Raw genomic sequence first — 26,731 nt, 5'->3', positions numbered from 1 at the left:
GAAGTTTGAGTTTGAAAAAATGTGGCTCTCCAAAGAAATGTCAGTCGTCGTACTGTTGATATTTGGCTCTGTGGACTAATGAGTTTGACGACCACTGGCCTATGAGGACACAGAGGCTTCAGGAGGCTTAGCAATCGCCCGAGGTCTTAACCAGTGAGTGGCGACCTGAACCAAGAGACTGGCTGCTGTTGAGTCCCTTCTTCTTCTTCTTTTTTTTTTTTTTTTTTTTTTTTAATATACAGTATTTTTATTGATTTCAGAGAGGAAGGGAGAGGGAGAGATAGAAACATCAGAGATGAGAGAGAATCGTTGATTGACTGCCTCCTGCACGCCCTACCCTGGGGATGGAGCCCACAAACCGGGCATGTGTTCTTGGCCGGAATCGAACCCAGGACCCTTCAGTCCACAGGCCGACGCTGTCCTCATCGAGCCAAACTGGCTAGGGTGAGTCCCTTCCCTTCTTTTAAGCACTGGACTAGTCTGGCTTCTCTGTCTCAAGAGCCATGGACAGTCATTCTGGAGCCTGGATTGCCTCCCCCAACCCCCGATCTCTGCCGGGCCTCTGCATGGGCTCAAGGGACCCAGGCAGGTCCCGAGTTCAGTTGATGTGAGAAAAGTCAAAGGCCACCTTGGGGCCCCAAAAGCCCTGGTCTCACAGGCTGCAGGCCTCCCTCCTGCCAGCCACACCAGGAGACACGCTCAAAGCTGGGAGGGGCCAAAGTGCACCACTTGCCCTCCCCACGCAGAGACAAAGGGACTCGAAGCCAGGGCCCAGCCGTGGCATCTCCCAGGCGCATGGCTCCGGAGGTCACAGGGCTGCCCCACCCTTGACCTCCCCCAGGTATGTATGACTTCTGTGTTTCCTGGGCATCCCTGTGCCACCTGTCCCCACCCCACCCCCGCAGCTCCCTCCCTCAGCTTCTCATTCACGCCTGGCTCTCAACGGCACTGGGCAGCTACGCCCTCCACAGACCCTGCGACACACAGGCCTCATGAATGGCGGCCGTCATTCTTGTTTTCTTACCAGACTTTTCTAAATATAAAAGGAACGTGTGCTCATTGTAGAAAACCTGCAAGATTTATAACATAAAGAATAGAAAAATTAACGAGCCACCCACTTCCCATCAGCCCGGAAGAGGCTGCTGATAACAGTGTGGCTGGTCTCCAGACCTTTCTTCCACAAGTGGCTTTCTTTTTCCCCACTGAGCGCTTAAGCGAGTTTTTATATCCCTCCCCCCACCCCACCCCACCCCACACACACACTTAACAGAACATAGAAGGGGAGTTTTCGTGCCACTAAAAATGGGAAATTACAAAACACTCTTTGCAAAGCCACGGGTAACGGCTGCTACAGCGCACTGGACTTCACCAGTGCCCACGGTCGAAGTGGTCAACTCATGAAGCCCGTGTTACTGACTCCTCCTCCTCCTCCTCCTCCTCCTCTGCCGCCACCTCCCGTCGTCACAGCCATTCTGCCCAGTGACAGACGGGAAGGGAAGGGCCTGAGAGTGAGCAGAGAGAGCGAGGCAGCAGAAGGACCCCCCCCCCATCCCCGCCCTGCTTCCTGCGGACGGGTGGGGAGTACGCAGAGTGGAGTATGGAGGCCATGAGGGGGCCCGGAAGCCGGGGTCCAGGTCTAGCTGCCTCTGCAACGGGGAGGGCCCGTCTCAGCGTGTCTTGGGGCCTCGACTTAACCTTAAAAAGATGGAGAACCACAGGGAGGTACTGCTTGACACCCACAACCATGACAAAACTAAATCCAAGAAGTCTTGGCAAAGATGTGGACAATTGCTAGGAGGCGTGTAAAGTGGTACAGTCACCATGGACGACAATATGGCAGCCCCTCAAAAAGTTAAACACAGAAGGACCGTAAGACCCAGCGGTTCCACTTCTGGGTGCGAACCCCAAAGAACGGAAAGCGGGAGTCCTGAAGAGAGACCTGCACACTGACGCTCATGCACAACAGCCAACACGCAGCAACAACCAGCACGTCCAGGGAGGGATGAACGGAGACACGGACGTGACCCGTGCGTATGATGGGGTGTTAGCCTTAAAAAGGAAGGCAGTGTGACACATGCCACAGCCTGGATGCGCCTTGAAAACACCGCGCTAAGTGAAGTAAGCCAGACACAAAAGGGCTGGCGATCCAGGATTCCACTTTGAGAGGAACTTGGGGTGGCTCATTTCAGAGACAGAAGGTATTGTAGAACAGAGGTCACGGGGGCTGCGGGCAGGGACAGGGGAGCTGCTGTGTAATGGTACCGAGTTTCTGTCTGGGATGAGGCTAAGCTCTGGCGTGGCCTGTGGTGACAGGTGATGTGTTAACGCCACTGAGCTGGGTTCACTCAAGAATGGTGACCGAGAGACATCTTGTCATGCGTATTTACCACAAAGAGGGAAAGGGTGGGGAGCGGGGAACTGCTAATCACTTGCACTTTCCCACACCTTTTATCTTGCAGATGGGCAGAGGTGAGAGCCCAGACAGGGCCTCCAGACTGGGAACAATGTCAGACTGGGCATGGGGAGAGGGGGGGCGTGCTCTCAGAGCCGTAATTAACAGCGCTAATTGAAGCGTCTAGAAAAGGCCAGAGCCAGACAGTGCCAGACCTGCCCCACCAGTGAGGCCTTTCCCCGAAGCCTCCCTCCCCTCTAGGGACCACGGAAGGCTGCCACCTGCCCCGCAGAGAGAGATGGTGTGCTTAGGGTCTTCAGTAGGGAGGGGAGGGGATCTGGGGCAGTAAGATGGGGACAGAGGGAAAGATTTGGTCTTCCCTTAAAATCAGCTTTCCTGGATACCCTGTCTTCCAATGCCCTCCTCAGCGCTGAAGGCCGACACCTGGGTCCACAGCAGGCAGGTGTGCACCTGACTTGCAGGCCAACCTGGGTGCAGTACCCTCCTGCCCGGGCCTCCTCCCTGGGGGTCACTCCTGGTGTCCTCGCCGCCTGGAGAGGACGCAGTGACAGTGGTCCAAAGGGAAGCGCTAGGCCAGAGGTCTGTGCTCACAGAGGGGGTGACGGGGTGGGAGCTGCCTGAGGAGAAAAGGAGGAAAACAGCCCCCTGTTTCACTACCGCTGGCTTCCGTCGGCCACCAAATCCCCCTCCCCTCCAGGGACTGGCAAGCCGGTGCCAAAGTCTCCCTATGCCCAGGTTCATTGGATCATTCCATTTTCTTTCTTTTATAAAAAAAATATATTTTATTCATTTCTTACAGAGAGGAAGGGAGAGGGACAGAGAGTTAGAAACATCGATGAGAGAGAAACATCGACCAGCTGCCTCCTGCACACTCCCTACTGGGCATGTGCCCGCAACCAAGGTACATGCCCCTGACCGGAATCGAACCCGGAACCTTTCAGTCCACTGGGCGACGCTCTAGTCTAGGGGTGTCAAACTCAATCAGAGAAGGGGCCAAAATCTAAAATCCAGCCTAAATCGCGGGCCGAATGGTTTACTGAACAGTCATAAACTGTCATTGTGATGGAAACGCAGCGGAGTGCAGTGATGACAGCGCGGTGCGGGCCACATTGCAAGGCCTGGCGGGACGGATTTGGCCCGCGGGCCTTGTGTTTGACACATGTGCTCTAGTCTATCCGCTGAGCCAAAGCAGTCAGGGCGGATAGTTCCATTTTCTATGTCTAGCGCCTTTATGGGTAAGAGTGATCCCCCTCCCCGCCCAGAACCCATTGTAGGACTCCCCGTGTCGCTAAGAGCTGCCTGGGCTCCATGGCACTACTCGATGTAATGCTTCCTTATGAACACGTGAATGAAAAAATTAAAAAAGGGAATGAGTGCAGGCCACCACCAGGGACCCTTAGGGATTTCCTAAGGCAGAGGTCAGCAAACTCATTAGTCCACAGAGCCAAATAACCAGCAGTACAAGGATTAAAATTTCTTCTGAGAGCCAAATTTTTTAAACTTCTTCGAACGCCACTTCTTCAAAATAGACTTGCCCAGGCCGTGGGACAAAGAGCCGCATGTGGCTCGCGAGCCACGGTTTGCTGACCACGGTCCTATGGAAACCAAACAGCCACAGCATCTTTGTCCAGAGAGGAAGAGGGATGAGTGTCCCTTCCCCTCCCCCCCTACCTCCCCAGGCCCTCCCTCTGCCCTTCCCCCCACAGCCTGCCGCCTGACCCAGGGGATGGGGGTCAGTGATGGGGTCAGTGGAGGCGCCAGCTCGAAACCAGCTCTGTGGCTCCGGGGGAATTTAACCCTCTTCCCGCCAGCTCACGGCCATGCACCCGACAGGCCTACCTGCACGGGGGCGGGAAAGTGCAGAGCATCTAGGCGGCGGGGTGAGACTTCCTTCTGCGTGCACGGGGAAGGAAATCAGCCCTGGAGCTGGAGGCGGGCCTGAGCATACGCCCTGGCTCCGCCGCCATCGCCATCGGTCTTAATTCTCTGAACCTGGGCTCTCCCGTCAGGAAATGGGGAGCCAGACCACCACCAGCTTGCTGGGAGCCTTGGCTGAGTGGTTTTCTAAATACCAGAGCACTCGGTGCCCTCGGTGGTTGGTTTGCAAAACCCCATATGCCCGAGGAGGGGATGGATCCGGGACACCCCACCACCCCGCCTTCCCAGCTTTCCGTGTCTGCACCTGCACGTGGAACGAGGTCTTCCTTCTCCCCCGGAGAAGGCTGTCCGCGGGGGAGGCGCCTCGGCCTCTGATGCTGTGAAGTGGATACTGGTGCTGCCGAGCCCCTGCCTGCACCTCAGGATGCGGCCAAGCGGGAGAAGGATGCTGACAGCACCTGCCCCTGCCTCACCATGATCACCACAGGCGCTTTCAGCACCGACAAAACCCGTTGTATAGACGCAGTGACCGAGGCCAGGAGAGGAGGCAGAGTCCCACTCCAGGTCCGCCTGGCCCCGAGCTCGGAGCCACACACAGCACACAGACCTGGGGGAAGGGGCCGCTACCCACAGGCGCTCCAAGCCTACGGTGACCAGACGTCCCGATTTTTTTTTTTTAATATATATATTTTATTGATTTTTTTACAGAGAGGAAGAGAGAGGGATAAAGAGTTAGAACCATTGATGAGAATCATCCATCAGCTGCCTCCTGCACACCCCCCCACCGGGGATGCGCCCCCAACCAAGGCACATGCCCTTGACCGGAATCGAACCCGGGACCTTTGAGTCTGCAGACCGATGCTCTACCACTGAGCCAAACAGGTTTTGGCTAGATGTCCCAATTTTTAACAATGTGTCCCGCGTCCCTCGGCATTTTAAAAAAGATTTTAAAACGCCGCGGGACACATTGTGAAAAAGCGGGACGTCTGGCCACCTTATCGAGCCCCATGAGCCCTGGCGCTGTGCATGTGGGTGCGACCAGCGGCCTTCGCTTCCTGCCCGGCTCCCGCGGGCGGCTCCCGGGCGCCCAGAGTCCAAAGATCAGACAGGCTGCTGGCGACGATGAATTATTAGAACCCACCGGCAGCTGGGTGCTGTGACTTGTGGTCGTTCCGGGCTTCAAAGCGATTCCCGACGACATGGGAACTTCTTTGGGGTTTTTTACAAAAATCCATCCTGCCTGGTGTAGAGGGGCCCCCCTTCGTGACCGGTGTCGGTGAAGGGGCCACACTGGCATTTGGGCTCCTCCTGGCCACGCCCTGCCCGAAGCTAGTGCAATGTGTTCCCTTTTCTGGGCTTCTCCCCAGCACCAGCATGCAAGGCCCCTCCAGCTGCCCCCACCCCAATCCCACCCCACCCAGGCTCCCAGCTCCCACGGAATCCTCTTTAGTCCTCCCCAACAGGCAGGCCTGGCTGTCCACAGCACGGCGCAGCTGAGGAAGCTGAAGCACAGAGAGGCTGAGTAACTTGGCCAAGGCCACACAGCACGTCCGCGGGTGGAGGAGGAATACTGGGCGAGGCGGACAGTCTGTCCCCACCACACTCTGGAGGGTTTCGCCTCCTCCTTTCCCAGATCCAGAGGCCATACTCCTGACCCCAGGGAAGGGCTGCCCCCTCCCCCCCATTCCAGGCAGCCCCAGGAGAGCCACACCCTCTGCACCCGCCACCAGCCGCCATGATTCTGGTATCGGCTCCCCGCTCTGCGGCCCCCCTCCTCCAGGCCCTGTAATACACAGGTGCTATACACAGCACCTTCCCGAATCCTCTGCAAAACCTTGGCAGGTATTATTACCCTTTTCCCACTCTGTAAATGAGAAAACTAGGCTCTCAGAAGGTTCTGGTGTTTGTCAGAAAGCACGCACCTTAGAAGAAGCATAACCAGCAACTCGAACCTGGGTCTGAGGCTCCGGCTCGTCCCCAGCCTCCACCCCAGGCTGCGGAGACGGAGCTGCCACCATCGGCCCCGGGGCCCCCGGCCAAGTGGGGTGAAAGGCTTTGTTCCCACAATGCAACTCGGTTTCCTAGGATTTCACCTCCCCAGACAGATTTCAGCTTCCCTGAGGACAGGGTCTGGTCCTCGCCCGGCCTTACCCAGTGGACTTACATGAGGACTTGTCCATTCCTTATTTCATTGGTCCAAAACGCCTCTTAAAAAGACACCCAGAGATCAATTCCTACTCCTCGATCCTGAACCACATAAATCTGCCCACCCATCGATTCCCCAGGAGAGCCAGCCACACGCGTTCACCTGGGCCCAGGACCGAAGCCCGGGCGGCAGGGCTCAGGGGGAGAAGGAACAGCCATCCCACTGCCCAGGGTGCCCGCGCGGCCCACACCCATCCCCACTCCCGGCTGGTGTGGCACCATTTGAAGGCAGCACACAGGTCTTAACGGAAAGAAAGGGAGCAGGGTCTATGGGGAATGTCCTAGGACCGTGGTCGGCAAACTGCGGCTCTCGAGCCGCACGTGGCTCTTTGGCCCCTTGAGTGTGGTTCTTCCACAAAACATCACGGCCTGGGCGGGTCTGTGTTGAAGAAGTGGCGTTAGAAGAGGTTAAGTTTAAACAATGTGGCTTTCCAAAGGAATCTCGATCGTTGCACTGTTGCTCTTTGGCTCTGCGGACTGATGAGTTTGCCGACCGCTGGCCTAGAGCAATGCGAGAAGGTCCAGTCCGAAGGAAGGGGCCCGGTTCCGGGAGCTCTGAAACTTTCTCGGGTCCCTCCTGGCCCACGTTCCCGGCGGCCCCGGCCTCCCTGCAGCTAGGCCCCGGCCCTGGGTGTGCCCAGCGGGACCCGCTCCGCACCTGCTACAGAGGAGCCAGTGTGTGCCTCCCCAGGACTGGGGGTGCTAGGGGAGCCCCGAGCCCTGAGGCTGGTGCTGGGCCCGGAACGCGTGCTCCACACACACGCTTTACTGAACTGCGTCTCCAAGTTCATTCTTCCATAACCCCTGGCGAGAGCCTCGAGCCGGCCAGGGAGGAGGATGCCAACGCCAGAGGGCACGTCCCCGCCCAGGCTGCCACTGGCAGCCAGGCCACTCACTGCCCCAGCCACCCTCCCACCCCATGCAACGTCCTCTGCCCTGGAACTCAGACCCAAAGACACCTCATCTCCTCCAGCGAGCCTGCCCTTCCCAGCCAGGCAACCCGCTGGATGGCAGGGTTCGACCGCGGAAGAGGTGCACGCTCCTTAGAGACTGGGGACCCTCCCCAGGAACCGGGGACCCTCCCCGCCTGGAGACAGAAGCCAGGGGATCGGGCACCACCAGCCTTCACCCTGAGAAATCCCCCCATTTCCCCAAAGAAAGGCTAACGTAGCTGCATCGGAAGAGAAGGAGGGGAAAACGAGGAAAGAACGAGACCCAACTTACGTGAGCGGCGGGTGGGGAAAGGGGACTTGATCCCAGGAACGGGGACTGGTGACAACCCCGAGGAAGCGCGGAGGCCAGCCTGGTGGAGGGGGCGCTGCGGGTTCGGCTCCTGCCCTCCATCGTCTTCCGGGAGCCCCACATACCGCCTCACACACACACATACACACACACACACACACACACACACACAGTGCCCGGGCACCGCAGCTCTATCTGCTGCCCCCATCTCTCTGCGGCCGCGGGGCTGAGTTCCACCAGCTCAGCACTTCTGCAGGCAAGGGGGCGTTTGGCATGTGCGCCCTTCTTTCCACAGAGGTGTCCATCGGGCCCGCTCCCCCTCCTTCCGGGGTGCTCTCACGCACAGCTGTAGGGTCTTCCCAGGCCCCGCCACCGAAATAAACTCTACAGCGACTCTGTTCCGAATGTCAGGGCCCTGACTCCATTTCACGTAGAAAAACCTGGGGCCCGGGGCCCGGGGGGGGGGGGGGGGGGGGCCAGGCGTGTGAGCGGACAGCTGCCACTCTGCTCACAGGAGCCATCTGGGTTCACGGGGGAGGCCATGCCATCCCGAAGGGTGTCTCCCCCACACAGAACTGGGCTCAAGCCGAGACCGGTTTGGCTCAGTGGTGGAGCGTCAGTCTGCGGACTGAAAGGTCCCGGGTTTGATTCCGGTCAAGGGCATGGACCTTGGTTGCAGGCACATCCCCAGTGCGGGGTGTGCAGGAGGCAGCTGATCGATGTTTCTCTCTCATCGATGTTTCTAACTCTCTATCCCTCTCTGTGAAAAATCAATAAAATGGCCGAAACCGGTTTGGCTCAGGGTAGAGCATCGGTTTGCGAACTGAAGGGTCCCAGGTTCGATTCCGGTCAGGGGCATGTACGTTGGTTGCGGGCACATCCCCGGTGGCGGGTGTGCAAGAGGCAGCTGGTCGGGGTTTCTCTCATCGACGTTTCTAGCTCTCTATCTCTCTCCCTTCCTCTCTGTAAAAAATCAATAAAAATATTTTTTTAAATCGATAAAATGTATATTAAAACAAAAAACAAAAAAAAACTGGGCTCAAACTGGCCCCAAACTAAAACGGTCCCCACGCCCAAGCCAAGACACCACAGTCCATCACAGAATTGTTGATTTGTCTTCTTTCCTGCTCAGCCTCGCGCCCGCCTGGGTCCCTGTGTCTCCCCGACACTGGGGAACAGAATGTGCTTGGCTGGAGACCTGGATGCCATAAATTATGCTAATAACAGATCCTCGGTCTGGAAAACAAAGTCACAGAGGGCCTGGCCCTTCCTTTCTGCTCCTCTGACCCCCATCACTACTTCCTGCGAAGCCCGAAGAGAAAGCAATGCCCCTCTGGCCACAGTCGAAAGGAGAGGGAGATGGACCCCACCACCCCAGGGGCTCCCTGCTCCCCACCAGCCGCTCCAGTCCTGGGCACAAAACCAGGCCCCAAGCAGCAGCTTCGCTGTTTTCTCATCCTCACATTCACTGCACACCTGCCAAGTGCCAAGCCCTGTGCCCCGGTCCCCAGGCACGGAGGAGGGCTGCCTCTGGGCGGGGGGACAGTGGGCCTGGATGTCCTTGCTGAGGAGCGGTGTCTGGCCCAGCCCTCGGTGGGTGACCCTGAGCGGATTCTGTCCCCAGTCACCTGCCCTCTGAGTGAGGGTCAGGGGAGAAACGGGGCAGGAGGGAGAAGGCGAAAACAAGACCACACAGCCAGAAGCAGCCACCTTCACGAAGAACAAGAGCATAAAAGGCAACTCTGAATGTGCCTGGAGATAGACTATAAAGTTGGTTCGGTGTTCTGGTTATATGCAAATTGCATGTAAATGTGTCCATGGACCTTAAGGAAATCCAAGGGTCACTCACTGCAGCTAGGAAGCTGTCTGCCCAGCTGCCGGGGCATCCCAGAGGACTGTCCCCTCCGCGTCTCCCGGCAGCCCCTCTGCACCCCGTTCTCTTCTCGGCCGCACCCTGCCTCATGGCCCCCGGAGAAACCTGAGTGCAGAGAAGGAGGAGAAAGCGGAGGTGCCGCCGTGCGGGGCACAGCCAAAGCGGCAAAGGAGAGAGGAGACAACGGCGGCCCTGCCCAGGCAAACACACCTCCGGTCGGGTGTCGGGACGGGCGCCCTGGAATGGGCTCCTGATATTCTCCAGGGCCCCTCGCCCTTCCCATCACGGGGTCCTCAAAACCAATGGCAGGAGGCCGGGGGGCAAATCCCAGGGTGGTTCCACCGGCTCTGCTCAGGGTCAAACACCACGCGGAACAGCTGCCCTGCACACCCACAGCCACCACAGCCCGTGGGACAAGGAAGCTCCACCGCTTGGACGAGTCCTCGTCTCCAAACCTCAGTCTCCTCATCCACAAAACGGGCAGATACTCTCGGCCCTTCCTGACCCGCTTTGGGAGGCGCCCGCGGTCAGCCACGGGGAGGGAGGCACACCAGCGGAGGCACTGGGCCAAGTGCAGATGTGGGACTGCCGCGAAGGTCTGGCTACACATCTGGAGCTTGAAATGACCAGGGTGGCTATCCACATCCTCAGCAGCGCGGCGGCATTCTCGTCTCAGCCCGGGTGGGGTCCCGCTGGGCCTTCCCAAGTGGCAGGTGGGAAAAGCGGGGTTCCAAGAGGCCAAGGGGCAGGCCTGAGGGCACCCAAGCTGGAGGCCGCAGACACCAGCACTGCAGTCACAGGAAGGTGTTCGAGGCCCCCGGAGAGCTTCACCCCGGAGCAAAGGCAGGATGGGGGCCCACTGCCCACTCAGGCTCCCTGCCACAGCCACTGGGGCCAGCTCCCTCCACCGCGGTCCCTCAGGCCCAGTGCTGCCCGGGGAGGCCAGTGCCGGGCCCTCTGGTACTGGGCCTCCCGCTGACTGATTGCCCATAGTCCCCTGCCAGTTCGGAATCCCGGAGGGAAGGAGACGCACAGTTGTTTCATATCACAGATAGAGAGAGGCCCCGATAGAGAGACCGAGGCCCCGATAGAGGGACGGAGGCCCCAGCAGAGAGACGGAGGCTCCAGCAGAGAGACAGAGGCCCCAGTAGAGAGCCGGGTGCTGATGCGGGCAGGCCCACCTGGAGGGGCCCTCACAGCTCCCGGTGCACAGCAGACGTGGCACACCTTTCTCTCTCACACTCACCGCCACCCGGCCCCGGGGGAGAGCAGATTACACGGCTCCAAGAAATTAGGTAAATGGCCCCAAATCGAGATTCAAAATTCAAAAGCTTCCAAATTCAGAACTTTCTGACCTTAAAGCTCAGTGGTGTTTTCACTAAACAATCCTGCTTCTCTATACACTGAAGACTCGTCCAGAGCGAGCGAGACGGAATTTTCCAGAATGGATCAGAGTGGGGGGGCAGAGGAAAGACTCTGTGGGACGACCGAGTTGGCAGTTCACCCTGCAGAAGCTGGGATGAGCCTCGTTTTTTGCCTGCCCTGCAGCCCCTTCTCAGCCTCGCACCCACCCCCCCCCCCATCCTTCCAGCTGTTGTCCTCACAAATCTATAATCCTATATAATAAAAGCCTAATATGCAAGTTGTCCCCTCCACTGGGAGTTCGGCCGGGGGGCAGGGCCAGCCAACCTCGGGAAGGGAAGCCCAGGCCGGCGGCCGGCAGCCACTAGCGCCCTTACCCACGCATGAATTTCGTGCACTGGGCCTCTCGTGTGGACATGACCATGCGCTCTGAGCGCTGGCTCACCCGGTGCCCCTGCCTAGAAGGTCCACCCTGCATTCCTGATTGGAAAACTCCTACCCATCCCTCCACGCCCCGTTCAAATGCTCCCCGCCTTCACAAGCCCCTCTCTGACCATCCCAGCAGAGTGAGGCCCTCGGACATCCTGGTCTCTCGTATTCGGCCCGATGCCATTATTTCTTACCTGTCTGCTTCCCAGGCTCAGGCTGCTCTGAGTCAGGCACAATAACGGCCTTATCTTACACAGTCCTCACTGCGAAACGGGCATCTCTTCCCACAATGAACCACCTCAGCAGCCCCACCGGCAGCGACTGTCCCCTCCCCCACGTTCCAGATGAGAAGACCAAGGCGTCGCAATTATTACCAAAAAAGACCACACAGGCAGCCGGCCCCGGAATCCGCCCGTCTGTGCTGGGCCTGTGTTCTGCGTCCCTGCCTCCCCCAATCCGAACACACGGCAGGTGCTCAGTGAAGGTCTGTCTCCTAACGGGGTACGGAGGGAGAGGGAGGAGGGCGTTGCCACAGCCCAGCCACCTGCAACCCCTCGGCCCAAGCCGCCCTACTTCTCGCCCCACTTCCATCACCACCGCCATGGTTCTTGCCTGACTACCTCCTCGATCTCCAGGTCTTCATGTTTCCTCTCCAGAGCAGCAAGTGCCCTTCCCACCCCCCACCCTGTCCCTCCTTGGGCACCCCGAGGGGCTGAGGAGTCCTGTAGGCCTTCAGGTGGGACAGACTCACTGTGGCTAGTGGGGCCGCCTCCCCCTCCACCTTCCTGCACGCAGTCAGCACTGGTTTCACCTCATCTCGGGCAAGAAAAAACAAGCACCCAGGGGCAGGGGGCAGGGGGGGTCTGGAGGTCAGCACCTGCCCCCCCCTCACCCCCAGCAGCCCCTGGCTGACCTGACCCCGGGTGGTGGGCTTGGAGGAGGGGGCTGCTCCCCGGGGCCGAGGGGAGGGGAGACAAGAGGCCCTTTGTGTCTGCCTCGCTCCTGAGACACCTGTTCTCCCTGCTGCCTGCGGCCTCCCGGCAGCCCGCCGGCCGCCTGTGTGCCCGCCTGTGTGCGGCCGTGTTTATCCTGCAGCCTGGCAGCCAGGCCCAGCCCCTGCCAGCACCTGCCCAGTCCTGGCAGCCCCGGAGGCTGCTGGCCAAGCACAATCACCCTGCTGTTGACACAGTTGTTGATTCTGGGGAGGGGAGGGGAGGGGCGGGCAGGGAGGAGAGGGGAGGGGAGGAGGGAAGCAGCGAAGGCATTTCACGCCAGCCTGGCTCATTTGCAGTTGGCCCTGGCAATCCTGCCACCGACCCTCCCACCCCGGCACCCTTTCCTACCAATACCCGGGCCACTCCGGCCACACACCACACTGCGCCCGAGTCCACTGTACCCGCAGCATCACATTGAACCACAGGCAGCCAACACCCCCCCCACCCAAAAAAAAAGCCCTATGCTCCCTGCCGAAACCAGTTTGCCTCAGTGGACAAGAGTGTCAGTCTGCGGACTGAAGGGTCCTAGGTTCGATTCCGGTCAAGGGCATGTTTCTCTCTCACCGATGTTTCTAGCTCTCTATCCCTCTCTATCCCTCTCTGTAAAAAAAATCAACAAAATCTATTTTTTTAAATAAATAAAAAACAAAACAAAACAAAACCTATGCTCCCCCCAGGCTGGCACACACAGCTCACAGCGGAGCACAGCCTCTGGGTGCCGGGGGCCGCTCGCCACCCCGTCTTTGAACGCCCTACACTCACCCCCCTCCCCAAAGTCAGGGTGACTTGTTCCCACCAAGCTGTCTCCTCCTCCTCCTCTAGGTCCTGGTTTCCTCTTACAGGGAGCCTTCCCTGACTGCCCACATCTGGTTGTGGTGCCCCCTCTTGGGTGCTCCTGGAAGCCCTGAACCCCCGCACCTCCTTACCTTCACTTTTGTCAGTCAGGATCCAACCAATTATTCTTTTTGTAATATATATTTTATTGATTTTTTTACAGAGAGGAAGAGAGAGAGACAGAGAGCCAGAAACATCAATGAGAGAGAAACATCGACCAGCTGCCTCCTGCACACCCCACACTGGGGATGTGCCTGCAACCAAGGTACATGCCCTTGACCGGAATCGAACCTGGGTCCTTTCAGTCCGCAGGCCAATGCTCTATCCACTGAGCCAAACCAGTTTCGACCCAGCTGATTATTGACTCCTCTTTATCTTCCTCAAAACTGTGCAGCAGCGAGGCTGCTCTCACAGCTCCGGGGGAGCGGGCCCGAATGCTGGGTGTTCGGGTGAACAGAGCAGGCCCACGCACACCCCAACATCCACTCTGCCCCACACCTTCCCGCTCTGTCAATCAGCTCTGGGCTTATGAAGTCGCGTGGCTGCTTAAGAGGCCCAGGTGCTCAGGGGTTACCTGCTGATGTGTCACCAGGACGTGAATTCAGGTTGGTAAACCCCCATGGGTGAGATCAAGGGTCCTGAAGGGCAAGGGGTGGGTGAGCTTTGATGACAGGAGAGGGAGAAGGAAGGAGGCAGCGGAGACCCTTGGGTTGGAGACTGGCTAAAGGACCTGTCGTCAGTCTTTCCCACCCCGTCCTAAACTAAGGTGACCAGACGTCCCGCTGTTGGCAGGACAGTCCCTAAAATCGGGACTGTCCCGCCAAAAGCTGGACGTCTGGTCACCTTATCCTAAACCCAGCCGCCTCAACTTAGGAATCACAGGGCCCTTTGTACCTGTGGCCACCTACCCAACGCCACGGATGGTGGAGACAGTCCACCTCGAGACCCTCTCTAAGCCGCCCAACACACTCGCACCCGCGCCTGCACGCAATTCTGGTCCCCACGCTGTGTCCGTCAATAGCCTAGAACAGGGGTCGGCAACCTTTAAGACATAAAGAGCCACTTGGACCTGTTTTCGAAGGAAAAAAGAAACCTGGGAGCCGCAAAACCTTTGCGACATTTAAAACAAATATAACACTGCATATATTGTTTCTTACCTTAACGCTATATACCCGATCGTGCAGAAAAAGGATTTTTTCACTTAACAAAAAGAGCCGCATGCGGCTCCGGAGCCGCAGGTTGCCCACACCTGGCTAGAACCACCTCCGGACTGGGGGTGGCCTGTGGGGGAGGGTGGCTCTCAGTCCGGGTGGCGGGAGAGAAGGGGATTTACATTATGAAAACCATAGGTCCCAACCTCACGCCGGTCAGACAGCTCTCACCAAAAAAAGGCAACAAATAAGGAGTGTTATCGAGGACGCGGAGAAGAGAGAACCCTCGCACACTGCCGGCGGGAATGTAAATGAGTGCAGCCACTATGGAAAACAATATGGAAGTTCCTCAAAAAATTAAAAACAGAACTACAGTATGAGCCAGCAATTTCACTTCTGGGTATTTATCCCCCCAAAAAAGCAAAAGTGCTCATTTAAAAGGACATGCCCACACTAATGTTCATTATTACAAGCATTTTTTACTGAAGCAACCTGTGTGTCCATCAATAGATGAACGGACAAAGATGTGGTATACAAACAATGGACTATTACTCAGCAATAAAAAAGCATGAAATTTTCCATTTGCTACAGCATGAGTGGACCCAGAGGGCATTTTACTAGGTGAGCTAAGTCAGACAGAAAGACAAATACCTGCCCGGCCTGTTTGGCTCAGCGTGACCTACGAACCAGGAGGTCACAGTTCAATTCCCAGTCAGGGCACATACCTGGGTTGCAGGCTCAATCCCTAAAGGGGGTCATACAGGAGGCAGCCAATCATTGATTCTCTGGTCATTGATGTTTCTCTCTCCCTCTCCCTTCCTCTCTGAAATTAAATATATATATATACACACACACACACACACACACACACACATTTAAAATAAATAAATAAAAATTGCATACACAAAACAATGAAAGACAAATACCTTATCTTTTCAGTCATACAGGAGGCAGCCAATCAATGATTCTCTGATCATTGATGTTTCTCTCTCCCTCTCCCTTCCTCTCTGAAATTAAAAATATACATATGCACACATTTAAAACAAATAAATAAAAATTGCATACACAAAAAAAGAAAAGACAAATACCTTATCTTTTCACTTATATGGAGTGGGCAAAAGTAGGGTTACAGTTGTTCAAATGGAAAATAATACAATTAATAAATAAACTGCTTCACATACAACTGTAAATCTACTTTTGCCCACCCCGTATGTAGACTCTAAAAAAACAAAATAAATGAATAAGCAAATGAAACAGAAACTCCCAGATACAGAGAACAAACTCCTGGTTGCCAGAGAGAGGGGGGTTGGGTAGGGAAGGGGAAGAGGATTAAGAAGTACAAACTTCCAGTTACAATGTAACGCATAAGGCACAGAATCAATAGCCTGATCAGCATGTATGACGACGGATGGTTACTCCACTCCGTGGGGGACCACTCTGCAAGGTATACAGATGTTGGTTCCCTGTCTCGTACACCAGAATCTAATATACTATTGTGTGCTAACTATAATTAAAAGTAATGTTTACAAATTAAAAATCAACGACAAGAAACAAACATCAGTGGCATGAGAGCAATGGGCCCCCGATGCTGAGCCAGTTCCAGCAGAGCCGTCGGGAACAGCTGTGCAGACGGCCTGGCACAAGGCACAGAGCCTCATGCACCTGGACTCATGTCCTCGCTGCAGTCACGCTCTGGCAGACAGCAGTCAAGTTCATCCCTTCACTTCCTCCGAAGAGGGAGCTCTCCCGCTACGTACACACTCTGGCCCAGGCCCGCTGGGGCACAGTCCTCTTCCTCTGTCCTCTGACCTGTTTCCTGGCGAGGGTCCGGGTGAGTGAAGGCTGAGCTGAGCCCATCTCCCGAACCAAGGGGAGAGGCCTCCCTCTCTGCCCCGCCCCCAGCCCCAGCTAGCAGAGCCCACAGCCCCCACCACTAACCCTTTCCCTCCCACCCCTCTCCTTCTCCGGCCCCTCACCTGGCCAGACTCCCGCCCCACCCACTCTGGTGTGAGGGTGGCTGTGGTTCCACACTCCCAGGACAGCAGGAGGCTGAGCTCAGAGACGGGAGGGAAGGAGGTGCTGCCCACTGCCTGCTGCTCTCCAGATAGACTGGGACGGGAACCCCAATTGTGTGGGGCCCAGAGGCTGCGGGGGACTGGAACTCGGAGAGGAGGGTCCCCCCTCTGCCTCTCCTCAGCAAGGCCCCACACCACTGCCTGGCTCTCCTCCCAGTCCGCTCTCCCCTGTGCTGCCTGGCCTAAGGTCTCCACGGCCACCTCCAGGCACCAGAGGGGGCTGAATGAGCCCCCACCGGCTACCTACACACACACACACACACACACACACACACACACACACACACACACGCATGCACACCCTCTCCGCCAGCCGAGAAACAGGGACCTGGGTAAGCCAGGGCCGGCTGGAGGGGCCACTCCCTTCTGCTTTCAACAGCTCTATTCACTCCCTATCCACTCCCCGCACCCACCTGCCTCGGAGGGAGGGCCTGGTAGTACCTGCACCGGGTGTCCTTCCAGCCCCTCCCACTAACCTTTTATTCCCCTTCCTTCCCCACCCACCGCACCCTCAGGGACAGGCCCAGGACAGAGGCCTCCCAGGGTGAGGGAATGGATGGCTTCAGGCTCTACAGGGCGGTGAGGGGCCAGGTTTCCAGAGAGCTTCACCCCACCCCATACCCCGAAACAGAACTTCCCTCGCTCTGCACGCTAAGGAGGGCGCAGGGCCAGCCTCGTGTGGCAGGCAAGGGTTTGTTTTTATTTAATCCTCACAGGAGGACATGCTGAGAGAGAGAGAGAGAGAGAGAGAGAGAGAGAGAGAGAGAGAGAGAGAGGTGAGAGTCATCTATTGCGCCCTCTGTACGTGTCCCAACTGGGGATCGCACCCCAACCCAGGCATGCACCCTGACCCGGAATCGAAAGGGCAACCTTATGGTGCCCAGGACAACACTCAGCCGACCGGCCCGGGCGAGAGTTAATTCTTTGGAGTCATATGAGGTCAGCTTCAGCCCAGGCTTCTCTCCATTTCCTCACTCCTCCCAGGTGCCAGGGCCAAAGCAGGAGTCTCCAGGGCCTGGGCACCGGGGCCGCCCACCCCAGCTGAGCCCACTCTGGGGCCCACTCAACTGTCACCTGAAGGAACCCGCCCGGTCTTACAGGCTTCTCCTCCTACCCCTGTCCCCTCTCCGCCAGCCTTACAGGCTTCTCCTCCTACCCGTCCCCTCTCCGCCAGCCTTACAGGCTTCTCCTCCTACCCCGTCCCTCTCCGCCGGCCTTACAGGCTTCTCCTCCTACCCGTCCCTCTCCGCCTCCTTACAGGCTTCTCCTTCTACCCCGTCCCCTCTCCGCCAGCCTTACAGGCTTCTCCTCCTACCCCATCCCCTCTCCGCCAGCCTTACAGGCTTCTCCTCCTACCCCTGTCCCTCTCAACCAGCCTACAGGCTCTCCTCCTACCCCATCCCCTCTCCGCCGGCCTACAGGCTTCTCCTCCTACCCATCCCCTCTCCGCCAGCCTTACAGGCTTCTCCCCCCTACCCGTCCCCCTCTCCGCCAGCCTTACAGGCTTCTCCTCCTACCCGTCCCCTCTCCGCCAGCCTTACAGGCTTCTCCTCCTACCCCATCCCCTCTCCGCCAGCCTTACAGGCTTCTCCTCCTACCCGTCCCCTCTCCGCCAGCCTTACAGGCTTCTCCTCCTACCCGTCCCCTCTCCGCCAGCCTTACAGGCTTCTCCTCCTACCCCTGTCCCCTCTCCGCCGGCCTTACAGGCTTCTCCTCCTACCCGTCCCCTCTCCGCCAGCCTTACAGGCTTCTCCTCCTACCCGTCCCCTCTCCGCCGGCCTTACAGGCTTCTCCTCCTACCCCATCCCCTCTCCGCCAGCCTTACAGGCTTCTCCTCCTACCCGTCCCCTCTCCGCCAGCCTTACAGGCTTCTCCTCCTACCCCGTCCCCTCTCCGCCAGCCTTACAGGCTTCTCCTCCTACCCGTCCCCTCTCCGCCGGGCCCTCTCTCTGCAGGAGATCCTAGCACTGGTCAAGCCCCGGCTCCTTTGGGTCTTCCAGGGAGTCCACTGGTGACCGCTTTTTCTGTCCCACTGTCAGTTCTACAATAGATAGATTTCAAATTCTTTCCATCCCGATGACAAAAGTATAACATGGTTTTACTACTTTTGGAAACTATAGGAATAATAAGTATGAGCCACAGCTTTTAAAAGAAAAGTCACCTCTCTAACCGGTTTGACTCAGCGGATAGAGCGCCAGCCTGCAGACTGAAGGGTCCCTCCCAGGTTGCAGGCACATTCCCAGTGGGGAGGTGTGCAGGAGGTGGCTGATCAACATTTCTCTCTCATCGATGTTTCTAACTCTCTCTCCCTCTCCCTTCCTCTCTGTAAAAACATCAATAAAATATATTTAGAGAGGGGGGGGGGGCACCAAAGGCTGTGGGACCGGGCAGGCCACCCCAGCTACCGGAGGTGGGGAGGGGGTCTGTTTTGCCTGTTTCACCCTGGCCTCTAAGTGGCCACCCACCCTCCTCTTGGACTAACCCCCTTCCAATGGCTGACCCTGGGCCTCTGTGGCATGTACCTCTGCCCCCGCTCCGCACAGGGTCTGGGGCAGCCAGGGGCACCTCTAGCCCAGCTAAGGACCTGGCCCTGGCCCCAGGGGCCCCCACCCACCCCCTGGCGGAAGGGCAGGAGGGGGCCGGGTCAGGCCCTCGGGGAGCCAGTTTTTACTCCGTCCAGTTCCACAGGCTGCACATTCCATTCTGAGTCAAGCAGGGGCGGGGATGGGGGAGTCAGGGCCAGGGGCGGAGCCCGGTCTGGCCTCCTCTGGGGCGGATCTCCTGGGGAGCTCCAGGCCTGGCAGGGAGCACAGAGCTGAGCCACCTGGGAAGGAGGCCGAGGGCTCCTGCTCAGTCTGTGGCCCCCTCCCAGGCTCCTCAAGTTCAATTACTGACATGCACCCAACCTTGGACATCTCCCCAGAAGACATTGGAGGGACACGGTGGGTGTGGACTCTAAGCCCCGCCCCCCAAACCGGGCCACAACCCCCCAGGCTGTGTATGGGGCTTTCTGCCAAGGCCATTTAAATGCTAAGGCCACTTCTGCAGGGAGGGGAGCAGAATGCCGGGGTGGATCAAGGACGAGGGAACCGAATTCCTATTTCAGGGCCTGCTCAGGCTTCCCCGTGGCAAAAGCACCTGGGCAGGGATGCTATTTAGGAAAAAGGGGAGAGAGACTGTGCCCCCCCATCTTCCTGCCTCTCCTGTACTATCCCATACACACCTCTCCCCCCACCCTGCCCCCCTCCCCAGCCCCATAAAACATCTCTGGCTGGAACCTTCAATCTCTGGGTACAAGTCCCAGCCCCCATCCCCCTAGCTCACATGTGTCAAACACAAGGCCCGCGGGCCAAATCCGTCCCGCCAGGCCTTGCAATGTGGCCCGCACCGCGCTGTCATCACTGCACTCCGCTGCGTTTCCATCACAATGACAGTTTATGACTGTTCAGTAAACCATTCGGCCCGCGATTTAGGCTGGATTTTAGATTTTGGCCCCTTCTCTGATTGAGTTCGACACCCCTACCCTAGCTGGTCCCCATGTGCACACGGCACGTCCTGCGTTTGCCCACAGGTGACCCTGGGAGGAGGCAGGGGAAGCCCCAGCCACTTCCCACTCACCTCCCAGCCTCTGGGTCTAACCCCTGGTGCTGTCCCTTCTCTGGGGCCACCCAGGCGAGAGCCAGGGGGCCCAGGCTCCCGGCCCCTCCCAACTACGGCAGGTCACCACACCGGGGGTGGTCAGGGGCAGCTGAGCCGCCGGTCCCTGCGGGGGTCCGAGCTATGGGCCCCACAGGTGGACGAAACCTTTTCCTGGGGGAGCCCAAGGGCCTCGGCACCAGGAGGCTGGCGCACAGATGGTCCCGTGGGTTTCTGGGGGGAAGGGGGGTCCGTGGCACTCAGGCCGACCAGCAGGCACTCCTCCCCACTTCACCCCACCCTCAGGAGGGATCTACCGCACCCCCGCTGCTCAGAGAAACTTTTTAAAGAAACTGCTACCTGTCAGGGCGTGACCCCAGAAACTAGAGGAGGCTGAAGGCGGCCCTGCTGAGCTGCCTGTCACAAACCTCCCCACCACGTCTTTCCCCGGAGCTGGAAGGAGGACCAAAGAAGAGGCACTCAAAACGGGGCTGCCCTCGCCCTCACAGGGTAGCTCCGTTGGTTCGAGCATCGTCCTGATAAATGCACCAAGGTTGCAGGTTCAATTCCCGTAAGGGCGCATACACGAATCAGTGAACCCTGGCCAGTTTGGCGCAGTGGATAGAGCGTCTGCCTGCGGACTGAAGGGTCCCAGGTTTGATCCCCAGTGGGGGCCATGCAGGAGGCAGCAGATCAACGATTCTCTCTCATCACTGATGTTTCTCTCTCTCCCTCTTCCTTCCTCTCTGAAATCAATAAAAATATATTTTAAAAAAAAAATCAACCAACGAATGCATAAGTGAGCAGAACAACAAATCCGTGTTCCTCTTGCTCTCCTCCTCTAACCCCCCCTTCCTCTCTCTCTAAAATCAATTAATAATTTTTTTAATTTTCACAATGGGGTCACCCAGGCAGACTCCCATCCCGGGCACGCCTTCCTGTGTGGGAGCAGGAAGGTGTCAGGGCCCTTCCGGTGACCCTCCTGGGCCCAGGCTCCCCGCCTGGCCATAGGCACGGACAGCCGACCTGGCTGGCACATCCGGCTCCAGAGAGGGGAGCAGCAGAAGTTCCGGCAGCAGGGAGCCCTCTTACGCAAACACCACGCACAAAAATAATTCTCAGTCAAAGCACGACCTGCTGTGGGCCTGGCCAGGCCTTCCCAGCACAGAGCCCTCTGCAAACACTCCGCTTTGCCCCTGAGTGTGGCTGGAGGAGGGGCGCGCGGGCACAGCTGCATTTCACTCCACCTTTTCCAGAGGCATCCCCATCGGCTGCAGCTTCCTAGTGACCTACTCACTCAGGGAGCTTCCCAGAAAGGGACAGTCTCAAAGCACCCCAAGAGAGGCCGAAACCTTTGCAGAATCAACGGTAGCCCAAGCAAATACTTGTCCAGCAACAGCAAGCTCCAGACCCACACCATGCACGGACCTCCTACTGCAGATCCTGATCAGATGTTCTAAGAGATAGGGAGTCTCACTGTTATCGTCCCATTTCACAGACGGGAAAACGGAGGCTCAGAGATGTTATGTACTACACATACCCCACGGCCCTTTACACATCACGTTGCCCTGAATCTGCTAATAAAGTAGCAAGATATTCAGGAGGGGCCCCAGGTCGTCCTCTCCCACTCCCCCCTCCCCTCCCCAGGAGTTAAAACAGAGATAAGAATGTGGCTGAAATCGGAGTCATTTCCAAAGCCAGGGCAGCACTGGAAATGGCCCCTCACATCACTGATCCCCACACTCCTGGTTACAACATCTCCAGGCAACAGAACATTGTTTCAGTCAAGGGTGTTAGGGAGACCTGTTGGCTTGACCTCCAGAACCATGTCCCGCCGGCCCCCCTCATCCAAGACATCACTCCAGCTCTGAGTCAGCCTCCTAGCAGCTGAAGCAAATTTTTTAAATTTATTTTATTGATTTTGTACAGATAGGAAGGGAGAGAGATAGAGAGTTAGAAACATCGATGAGAGTCATTGATCAGCTCCCTCTTGCACACCCCCTACTGGGGATATGCCCGCAACCAAGGTACATGCCCTTGACCGGAATCGAACCCGGGACCCTTCAGTCCCCAAGCCGATGCTCTATCCACTGAGCCAAACCGGTTTCGGCTGAAGCAATTTTTTTTAACATTGTTTTTCCACCTTATAAAAGCAGATTGGAAAAGTCAACAGAAGATACAAAAGGAAGTAAAAACCACCATATGTCCAGGATCTAGAATTTACCTCTGTAAAAAATCAGCCTTCTAGTTTTCTCTGTGTACATCCTGCACGTGTGCAGACATCTAATTATCTTTGTGAAGTTGGTACTATAGTATGGCGTTATGCCATTTTTACCCTCTTTATTATATAGTTTCCAGTTTACAAACTAACCTTTTTCTAAAGATGCTTTTTGGTTTGGGTTTGGGTTTGGGTTTGGGCTTGGGCGAGAGGAGGTAAGGTTGATACGTGCACATGGTCCCGCAGTCAGAAAGGACAAAGGAGTCTCTACAGTGAAAACACCATCTCTCCATCCATCCCTCAGCCGCCGTCTCCCTCCCCTGGGGCAACTGATTACCCGTCTTGTGTACCAACTAACCTTTTAAAACCGTAAATCAGATCCGATCCCGTCACTCTCTCTCCAGTGGCTTCCATCGCCCTGGCCGTAAAACCCAGGCTCCTAACCAGTCAGTCCTACCAGGTCCCCGTGCCCAGGCTCCGCACCCCTCGGATCTCCCCGGTCCCCCTCCGGCCACACGGCTGTTGCAATTCCAGTTCTGGCCTCGACCATTTTTCATCTGCTTCCTTCCTTTTTGTGCCACTGGCTCCTTACCTCAGGCCTCACGGAGCTGTCCCCTCCCCAGGGCGGCTCTCACTGGCTTCCCAAACGAGGGCCACCCCTGCCCACCCCCCACACGTATGTTCTCTATCCTGTCACCCCATTGCTGGCACGTGTAGGTGCTCAACCAATTTCTGTCAAAGGAATGGCTGGGGATGGCTGCACTGGCTGGTTCTCATCCCCGGACGCCCACCTGCAGGACCTCCGAGCGCCAAGACCCAATCACCTGGCCATCCTCCCTCCTGGTGGGCTGGGAGTCAGAGGGTCAGGGGACGGAGAGAGAGCCCATTGTGTGAGAGAGAGGCAGCGTGGGTAGCCGGCAGCTGCCTGCTCTTCCCCTGTCCCCCGCTCAGAGTCCGGAATCCAAGGAGCTGGGACAAACCCACATTCCTAGAAAATACTCTGTATACAAGTGGAGCGTTGGGAGGGGACACTGTGGTCCCATCATGTACCCCACATCCCATATCCATTCCACCCAGGGCAGCTGGGATATTCCAGGTTCCCAAGGGAGCCGCAGCCAGCAGGCAACAGACACTGCCTTCCCCAGGAACAGCCCCGCCAGGCCCGGCCCGGCCCACCTGCCTCTTCCCCGGGGCCCCAGACACCTGGGCTCGGCTCTCTGGAAATTCACCCAGCCCAGAGACACAAATGCACATCCAATCCCAGAGCCAGCAGCCCGTGCCCTGTCCTCAGGGGCAGGCCCCCCGTGGAGACACTTCCTGGGGCCTGATTTCCACTGAGAACACTGCCGTTGGGCCAAGATTGATTTTTTTTAAAGGAGGGAATGAAGTACCTTTCATAAAAATTGTTAAGAAAGAGAGGGAGGAAGGAAGGGGCACGAAAGAAAAGATAAAAGGCTTAACAAGATGGAACTAGAAAAAGGAGTAAGGGAGGATTTAACCAGCGGAAAACAGGAAAGGGTGGGAAGTGTGAGGTTTCTCCCTTCTCAGAAGGGGACAATTATTATTGTAATTGATAAAGTGAGCACAGTTCAGAAGTGTTCTCTGGGCTCTGGGCAAGGTCAGGTTAGCAATAAGGACAAGAACAGCTAACATTTCCCCAGCACTTACTCTGTGCTGGGCACTGTGTGCTTTATTCATAAGCCTTTTGATCCTCAAGACAACCCTATGAAGAAGGTACTGTTCGAATTTAAACCCATTTCCCAGACAAGCAAAGCGAGGCACAGAGCAGTCAGATCAAACTGCTCAAGATCCTGTTGCCAGTGGCAATACCGAGGGGATCTACTCCAGAGCCTGGGCTCTCAACCACTAAGCTATGCTGACTTTCAGAGCTACAATGAGAGGGGTCCCTGCCTTCCTGCAGTTCCTGCCTTGCAAACCACTATTCTTGTTTAATTTTTCTTTCAGACCACTATTCTTTAACTAATTATTGGATGCCAATTCCAAAGATGTGTGCATACCTTTGCCCACTCTGCATAAGAGGGAAATCTAGAAAAGAACACGTTGGTGGAGAACGGTCCCCCGTGTCTGTCCTGAACCCCAGCATCTGGAACGCCGCCTCCTCAGGGAGCAGCCCGCGGGAGCCAGGGTCCCTGCAAACGCCCCCCGGAGGGAGCAGCAGCATCTTCCCTGGCTGCTTTCGCCGGACCCTTCCCCAGCGCCGGGGCGCCCCGCCCGGAAATTCCCACAGAACCCAGCAAACTTCCCAGGAAGACTCCCCGGCTTCCTCCCTGCCCGGGCCCGGGCCCGGGCCCGGCCGCGGCTGCCAAGAGCGCCACTGGAGTCCTCCCAGCTGCCGGCCACCCCGCGGGCGGAGCCGCCGCTGTGCGCTGGGGTCCCCCCCGGAGAGGTCCGGGGCTCAAGTTCAACATGCACTTCCCGCCCGAGCACAGCCCGGGGCTCTCCGGACACCCCGGCCCCCCGCCCCGGCCACTCCGGTCCGCCCCCCGCCCCCCGCCCCGGCTCCGGAGGAGTCACCCAGCAGCTGCCGGCTGGTCCCGCAGCTGGAGACCCCGCGGCCATCCCCGCGCGTCTCGGGACTCGGAGCAGAGTGTGTGCACGCGGGTGTGAAGCAGAGGGAGACACAGAGACACCGAGACAGTCAGAGATCGAGAGCAGGAGAGAGACTGTGTGTGTTTACGCACCGGCCGCGCGGGTGGGAAAACAATGGCGAACCGCTGGGAACAGGACTGGCCCCCCCCACCTCCCACCCCCGGGCGCGATGTGCGCTGACGGTGAAACCGGGAAGAAAGGCTCACCTCCGGCATTCTCCGGCGGGAGGCGGGGGGCGCAGGGAGAAGGTGGGAGGTGGAGGCGGGAGGGGGTGAGGCGGGAGCAGCGGCGCAGAAAACAAACAGGATGCAGCGCCCGGCTGGCCGGCGGGGGGACCGGCCTGGAGGGCGGGCAGGGTGGCTCTGGCGGGAGCCCCGCACCCCACACACAGGGCGGGGCGAGGGGGAACCTCCGTCTGGGCGCCGGCCTCGGAGACCCGCTCGGGGCGCTCCCAGGTCGCCGGGGCTTCCTGCCGGGAAGTCCTTGAACGGGGCGAGGGGACGGGATGCCGCCGTGCGAGACCCGACGCCGCGCCGCCGGGAGCGGGCTTCGCGCGGGGCGCACGGGCACCGGCACCGGCCCGCGGCCTCGCCAGCGGCCACCCCGCTCCGCGCCGACCCTGCCGCCGACCGGCGCTGCTGGGGCCGGGAGGGGACCCATCCTTCCTGGGAAAACTTTGCAAAGGATGGAAATCGCAGCGATGAGAGGCGCCGTGTGCCCAGACCCGCGGGGGCGCGAGTGTCAAACTTCCGAGGGCGGGAGGGGGCGCGAGGGGGGCACTTACTACTCCGCCGGGCTCCGCGCTCCGGGCTCCGCTGCTGCCGCTGCTGCTCCGCCGCCGTCCTGCGCCGCGGCCGGCTTCCCGCTCACATGCCCGGCGCAGCGGCCGCGCGGGGCGGGGAGGGGCACGCCCCCCGCCGGCGGCCAGCGCCTCGCTCCGGACTCCGGGCCGCCCGGGTGCGCGCCCAGCGGCCGGCGGCGTCCCGGGCGGGGCTCCCGGCGGCCAGGCCGCTCTCCGCTCTCCGCTCTCCGCCCTCTGCCCTCTGCCCTCGGCTGCGGCCGCCTTCCTGCCCCGGACTCGCCCGGACGCGGCGCCGGCCCGCCGCCCGGCTCCCCGGCTCCCCGGCCCCGCGCCCGGGCTCCGTCCCGGACGAGCCTCCGCGCGGCCCGCCGCCCCGGGTGGTGGGGGCACCCGCACCCGCACTTCGCTCCCCGGCGGGACTGCGAGCCGGCGGCGCGGCGGCTCCACAGCCTCCGAGGAGAAAGAGGGAGGGAGGGAGACACGGCGGGCAAGGGGAGGAGGAGGGAGGGAGGAAGGGTGGGGAGATGAAGGAGGAGGAGGGAGTGACAGAGAGTTCCCTCCTCCTCCCTGCAGCCAGGTCCATCCTGGCGTCGGGAGCCGCAGACCTCGGGTGCAAAGGGGAGAGCGGAGGCTCCCGAGAGGCGAGGGCGGGTGGGGGCAGAGAGAATATTAAAGAGACGTGGATCCTGCCTTCTCCCACGGCCCAGGAAGGAGGAGGGTCCTACAGAAACTCTTAGCTCCTTAGGGCAAGCCCCAAGAAGTTGTCCTCCTCCAGCTCCCAGCGTCCTAACCCCTTCAGACAAATAAACTCGATGTTGGGTTTTTAAAACCCCCATTTCAGAATCTCCCTTAGGAACCTCATCCCTCCGGCAGCTAGACAGCTCCCTGATGCTTCCAACCAGTCCCTAGTCCTGTCATCCTGGTGAGTTTTTCCTGACCTGTTCTGGAGGGGTGGGTTCCTTTAATTCAGTGTTTCCCAAACTTTTTTTTTTTAATATATTTTATTGA

At 58.3% G+C, this 26,731-nt stretch overlaps 1 long non-coding RNA gene across 1 annotated transcript; it reads right to left on the bottom strand.

The window, feature by feature from the left end:
• Positions 1 to 549: 549 nt before the first annotated feature.
• LOC123652533 lies at positions 550 to 26,204 on the bottom strand. The gene is made up of 4 exons (XR_006741912.1): positions 25,709 to 26,204; positions 14,207 to 14,212; positions 931 to 938; positions 550 to 560 (listed from the first exon to the last, which is right to left on the bottom strand). It is a non-coding gene; the product is annotated as an uncharacterized LOC123652533 (long non-coding RNA).
• Between the last annotated feature and the right edge of the window lie 527 nt (positions 26,205 to 26,731).

This window comes from Pipistrellus kuhlii, unplaced genomic scaffold, assembly GCF_014108245.1.
Source record: "Pipistrellus kuhlii isolate mPipKuh1 unplaced genomic scaffold, mPipKuh1.p scaffold_m20_p_18, whole genome shotgun sequence".
Taxonomy (NCBI): domain Eukaryota; kingdom Metazoa; phylum Chordata; class Mammalia; order Chiroptera; family Vespertilionidae; genus Pipistrellus; species Pipistrellus kuhlii.
This window is presented reverse-complemented; position numbering and strand designations above follow the sequence as displayed.